General features: G+C 54.6%; 1 long non-coding RNA gene across 1 annotated transcript; it reads left to right on the forward strand.

The window, feature by feature from the left end:
- The first annotated feature begins 3,789 nt into the window (after positions 1–3,789).
- Positions 3,790–6,067, forward strand: LOC306667920. The gene is made up of 3 exons (XR_013765678.1): positions 3,790–4,448; positions 4,931–5,614; positions 5,899–6,067. It is a non-coding gene; the product is annotated as an uncharacterized lncRNA (long non-coding RNA).
- Positions 6,068–6,398: the final 331 nt, after the last annotated feature.

The raw sequence follows: 6,398 nt of genomic DNA on the forward strand, positions 1-6,398 counted from the left end.
GTGGCTCAGGGGGAGGCGGGTCTTCTGATCCCCAGTCCCTGGCCTCTGAAAAGCTGTATGTGCCAGTGTGTTCGGGAGGGCCTGCTCTGCCCTCTACAAGCAACCTGCCTGTGTGACTCGTGGGGGCCAGGCTGCCCTGGAAGAGGCCATCGAGGGTGGCTTCGGGCTGCCCAGACCACAGGACGTTTCCAAGTTCCTTGAACACTTCCAGAGACCACCGCCTCCTGCAAGCTGACTTTTCCCAGGCTGTTTTTGTATTTACCTTCTTTCCTTTGAAAGGCCTTCGCTGGGGTCAGCAACAGGTTTGGGGCCCAGACGGGGGCCCGCCCTTTCTGCTATGAAGCAGGCCCTGTGGCTGGTCTGTCCCCAGCAGAGAAGAAAGAGTCTGGCAATGGTCTCCTCTCTCTCTCCCGGCCTGAAATAAAAGACAATTTGGCCGGGTGTTTTTCCTGCTCTCGGTTTCTCCAGCCACACTCTCCAGCAAGCCCCAGTCTCCATTAATACTATTACCTGGGGATGACATTTCCTCCGACCGTCGCTCTCATCTCTCTTTCCTCCTCCTTAATTCCTAATTTGTCCTAATATGGCCCATTGCCTGTGTATCAAGTCATCCGCGAAGCCGCCCCATTTCCAGGTTCCTTCCTCCCCATCAGCCCCCGTCCTCCGTCTCCCACAGAAATTAGAGGGAGGCGGCTGCAAGCCCACAGGGCAGGAAATAGAATTAGGGGACGTATTAATTGGGACATCAAGTCGGATTTCATTGCAGACACTTCCTTCCGTCAGCCATTTGAAGCCCCCTCCGTGGCTGTTTCTCATTAGACGCTGCTCCTAGTGTGTTTACGCTTGGTGCAAATACGTCATGCCCCGGCTTTCGGACTGGCAGGTCCAGCTGATTGGTGGGGCCAACAGGAGGAAACAGCCAGCCAAGAGGGTCCCAGGGGTGAAGTGCAGAGGTGGCGCCCAGCAAGGGCCCAAAGGGGAAAGCATGCCCGAGAGGTGGGCCGCGGGCTGAAGAGAGTTGCCCACAGTGCTGGATGTTAAACTTTCCCCTTTGCACGAAGCCCAGAGTCTGCAAGTTCATTTGCAAAACATCCCTTTCTGCTCCTCCTTCTTTCTCCTGTTCTCCTTGGGCTCTTCCAGCCGGCCCTGGTGGCACTGCCTGCCAGGCTTCTCGGGTGCCTAAGCCAACACCTTACAAATTGGTGGAAATGAACGTTCCTGCCTGAGCCAGAGAAAGGACCGGGCGGCCTGGCCAGCTCACCCTGCTGGCTGTCTGTTTGGGCAACATCTCCACCTCGGGACCCTCCTGTCCTCTGCCCCTGGCCACCCGGGCCGACCCATCCAGCCACATCCTCGAAGTCCTCCTCCTCTCCGGCCCAGGTGTTTGGCCAGTGCTGATTCAAGGTCGCCAGAACCACTTGTGGAAGCCGCTGGCTGGCCTGCCGGGCCGGCCCCTTGCTGGAGAAGGGAGGGAGGGTGGGGAGCGCCCTGGGTTTCCCGGGCTCTGCAGAGGAAGCCCCGCCAGCAGATGCTCCCAGGAGATCCCGCTGGGGATTTCCTGAGACCCGAGTGTGGTGTGTTCTGTCCTAAACACCCCGACAAGGAACCCCAGGAAGGAAACCCTGGGGTCCCGAGGCCGGGTCAGGGCCTTGATGCCGCCGGCCGCTCTTCTGGCCAGTAGATCAGCCCTGCCCGGGCGCCTCCCGGTCCTCCTGAGCACCAGAAGCAACTGGAGCCCAGACTCAAATTTCTCACTGCACCAGGGACGAAGGCAGGGCTGCTTTGGGTTGCCTGCCTGCCTCTCTGTCCCTCTCTCTGTCCCTCTCTCTGTCCCTCTCTCTCTCTCTCTCTCGCTCTCTCTCTCTCTCTCTCTCTCTCTCTCTCTTGCTCTCTTCTTCTCTTTTGATTGTTTTAATTTTGTGTTTAACCCTCCCAGAGATCAAGACGTGGGAAGACAACCGGAAGTACCAGCAGAGCTGCTGAGCCGTCCAGTCTCCTGCAGGGACGAGGGCCAGGGGCTGCGGCATCTCCTCCCTGGGCGCTGTGCTAAGGGATGGGAGGTAGTGGCGCATCCGTTTGTGCTAACTGGAGGGAAAATGCGAGAAATGATCAAGATATGGGGCTCCTCCAGGAACTCACAGCCCTGAAATTGCTGTCATTTCTCTCCCCCTTCTGCTTCTCCTGCCCGCTCCTGCTCCCTTCTCCTCTTCCTTCCTCATGTCAGAGCATCTTCTTCTTCCTCCTCTGTCCTTGCTGCCCACAGTATCCACTCGGACATGTCGCCTTCCACGACGTGGTCAGAGAGTCCCTGTCTTGGCTGCACTTCTGTCTCCCTGGGGAAGGAATTTTTGATTGGTCCCCTTGGGCTAGATGACATTCCTGGTCAGATGTGACCAGAGGGATGAGTTGTATTCGAGAGGCGGATCCAGAGCAGCCACCCCTGTGGGGTGTGGAGAGATGATCAAGGCCACCAGGATCTGTTAGAAGACGCCCTGCAATCCTTGAGACACCCATCATGGAAATTGCTTCGTTGTTTCTCTCTTTAGTCATCAAATCTTTGTTGAGTATGTATCAACGTTGGTTCTTTTTTCTTTCATTTATACGTTTATTTACTTAATAATCCTCCAATGAATAAACCGACCGTGTGCTTGAGATTACAAGACTCGAAACACCATAGTGAGTAGTTTACCTATAACTTTCTTCTAGAAAAGCAACTCTGATCATTGCATTGGAAAATGAAAATATACAGGCACCATCCCTCCTCGAGCTAGAGAATAACTTTCCTACTCCCTCCATCCAGAAGAGCTGGAAACACATTATTTTATTTAAGCTGTCTCCTTAGGAAGGAAAAGAAAAAAAAAAAACTAGAAGGTTTCTGTGCTGCAGCATGGCAGGGTCAGCAGGAAGCTCCGAGAGTCCCTTCCTGCTCTGGAGCTAAAGAATGTTAGATCGAGTCTATCCATCAGGCCAGAGACAAAATCATTAACCAATAAGAAACACAGACCCGTCTCTGGCAGACACGAGAGGTTTGCAGCAACTAATAAGGAGGAAGCACATGGAAATGAATCAGGGGTCAGAGCAGAATAATTTCATAAGCTGTCCTCATGGGAGCGTTGATGTGCTCACCTCTCCGCTTCTGAAATGCCTCGGGGACCTGACCCGCACAGCCACATGCGCTTAACAGGCTCCTCAAACAGCCATTGCCTAAGGACCCTGACGTCCCTCTCTGCAGATCTAGACCTGACCCTCTGATGCACAAAGACTGGCCGACACCATTTTCTTCTGCACTTGGGATGAGTGACAGGACGTTCCTTGCTGAGCCTCATGAATGACCCAGAGTCCCCAGGTAGCAATTCATCCATCAGACGTCTGCTGAGGACCTACTGCGTGGCAGGCGCCTTGCTGGGCACTCTGCTGGGACCGAGGAACCGTGGCAGTAGTCCTCAGTCACTTGTCTATGGTTTCAAAGTCCATAAATACACCCCGTGACAAGGCGTCTAGAGAAACCCACAGAGGAGCAGCACGCACCCCCAAACCGTGCACAGTAAGGGGGTGGAGGGTCCCGGGGAGCGATGGGATTTTCAGCAGTGCTGTAGGGAAAAAGAGGCTTCCTCTATGCTTCCCTGTAGGGCTTGATTTTTTCCCATAAATCTACAGTCATGGCAAAGTGACAGGGAGCCTCAGTTCGCATGGCAGCCGACTGGTCCTGTGGAGGAGACGTAACTCTGCCCTCCCTTTGCTGCTCAGCACCGGACGTGGCTTTCCCAGGATGCCTTCCACGTCACAAAAGGCACCTTACAGCTGCCTCTGAACTCTGGAAGCCTTAAAATCGGAGGCAGCAAAGGGCCAGCAGTAGCTGACGGTGTGTCTGCTGCAGGAAACGCCCCTGGCAACTGGGATTGGTCCCTGAATGTCCAGCTTCACTCGGTGGAAGGTCCAGCGGGCAGGAACTATGTTTGCCCCAGTCACGGCTGGTCTGCAGAGCTCTGGGCCCCAGCGCTGGCTCTCGACAGACCGTCTGTGACTACGTGCTGAATGAATGCGTCCACATACATTTGCCTGATTTGATGTTCCCAGCGAGACCGGGTATTGTCACTGCCATTTTCCCGGTTACGGGACAAGCTGACTTCTCTCCCTTTATAGGCTGAGAGAGAGGCACAGAGAAATGACATGCCACCGTGCTGTGTCTCCATGAGTGCTGTTCCTGTCCTACTGTCCTATTATATCCGTCCTCTGTCAAGAGCCACACGGAAGGCAAAGGTCTTGGCCTCCACAGAAGCCGTGGAAGCAACCGAGCCCGGGCAGGCCTGGGAATCTGATAGACTGGGTTCAAGTCCAGACTCTGCCATCAGGTGACCTTGAGCACACTGATTTCATCACGCTGCCTCTGAGCCCCGTGTGTGAGGCTTCCAAGAGGAATCCCAAGTATGATGCCATGGCGTCAGGAAGTGAGGCTGCCCTTGGGCTTTGGAGACGCGCTATGTCCCCATCAGGAGTGGTACGGAGTGCAGGCAGGCCGGGACGGGCGGCTCTTCCAGAAGGGAGGGGAGATTCTGGGTCACTCCAAGCGCTGGAAGGGCATGCATGGAGTTCAGGGGACATCACCAGGACACCCCACCCCTTCGCAGCCCTGTTCTGCCATCAGAGTTAATAGAAGAGTCCGGCGCGTCCTCACGGCCAGGACGCCAAGGATTTAATCCTCTGTGCGGTGAAGATTGGGTCGCCTCTCTGGCCGAATGACCTCTGCCGGGGAGTATGGACCAGGGAGTGTGGGCACAGATCCCGGCCAGGCCTCATGGTGCTTATAGGAATTTTAGGACTCTGAAGTCATGGTCAGCATCTTCGATCAAGCTTGTTCCTTAGCGTCAGATGTGTTTCAATATATTTTAAATAATGCTGCTCCTCTTTCTTTTATCCTTTGGCTGACTAGGGTACGTGAGGGCGGTTACCTTTATCATTTTATAAGCTACAAGATATTGAAATAGGATCACCGAAGAATGGAAGATGGAACGTGGCCCAGGAGGTATGCACGGTGGCTAATCGCAGTCGTTGACCGGATATGGGTTGTTTCCCTTCAGGGAGAAGGCGTCTGTCTCTGTTTGAACAGGGAAATGCGGCTATTTGGGCATAATGCCTCAAAACATCGGGAAGTGTGCAGATAGTTTTTAAGAGGTCAAGTTGGGCCGGTAAAGGGGTGGACAGCATTGGTCATACCTTGTGCTGGACGGCTTGGCATCTGCTATGAAACGAAGGTGTGTGTCCTCCCCAAATTTGTAGTTTGAAATCCTAACACCTGATGTGATGGTATCAGGAAGTGGTGGCTTTGGGATGTCATTAGGTCACGAGGGTCATGAGACCCCAGAGAGCTCTCTTGCCCTCTTTCTGCCAGATGAGAATATAGAAGCCAGGAGAGGGTCCTCACCGGAACTTAACCATGCTGGCACCTTGATCGTGGACGTCCCAGCTTCCAGAACCACGAGGAACGAGTGGCCGCTGTTCCGTCCACCCCGTCTGTGCCATTGTGTCCTACGTTCATTATTTCCTCCTAGCTGCGTTCGGTCTTAGGTCAGGTTTCCCAGAGGCAGAACCAGAGACGGGAAGCCGTGTAATGAGGGTGTGTTCTCACCCAGTGAGGGAGGAAAGCAAGAGAGGGGTGTCATGGTCTGGGCATGAGGGGTCCCCCAAGCTCCTGTTCATGCAGGAATGTTCAGAGGTGAAATGATTGGATTACGAGAGCGGAGACCTAATCCGTCCATCCTGGGTTGAATGGACTGTCTGGGTGGTAGCGACAGGCAGGTGGGGCATGGCTGGAGGAAGTGGGTAACTGGGGGGCATGCCTGCAAGGGCTGCTCTTCCCGTGGGCCCCTTTCTCCTCTCTCTCTCTCCTGACCTTCCCAGGAGCTGAGCAGCTTTCCTCTGGTGGACGGTGCCGCCATGATGGGCTACCTCACCTTGGGCCTGGAGCAATGGAGTTGGCCTTCTCTGGACTGACACCTTAGATACCATGAACCTTAAGAAACTTCTCCTCCTCCAGGTTGTACTTATTGGATACTTTGATCACAGTGACCCAAAATAGAAAGGGAGAAACAGAAAAGGTGGTCTCTGGGGAGCGTTGGGTGTGTGTAGACCTGTACCACAGGGCCAGTCCCTCTTCAGGGAGCGAGAGCTCTGGATTAATGAACTAGTCAAAACCTGGCGGCACGTTAGGCCAGGAGCTGGAGAAGGACCTGCCTCCCGCGCACCTCCAGGTGAGACAGCCCCAGAGCCGTCCTCTGGGGGCGACTACAGGTGGGGACGTGAGCAAGGGCTCCTCCAGCAGCCTGGTGAAAGGCTCTCCAGGGTCTGCGGGGGACGATGTTTTAGTCACCTATTGCTGAAAAATAGCTCACTCCCAAACT

This window comes from Sciurus vulgaris (genome assembly GCF_902686455.1).
Source record: "Sciurus vulgaris genome assembly, chromosome: 8".
Classification (NCBI taxonomy): Eukaryota; Metazoa; Chordata; class Mammalia; order Rodentia; family Sciuridae; genus Sciurus; species Sciurus vulgaris.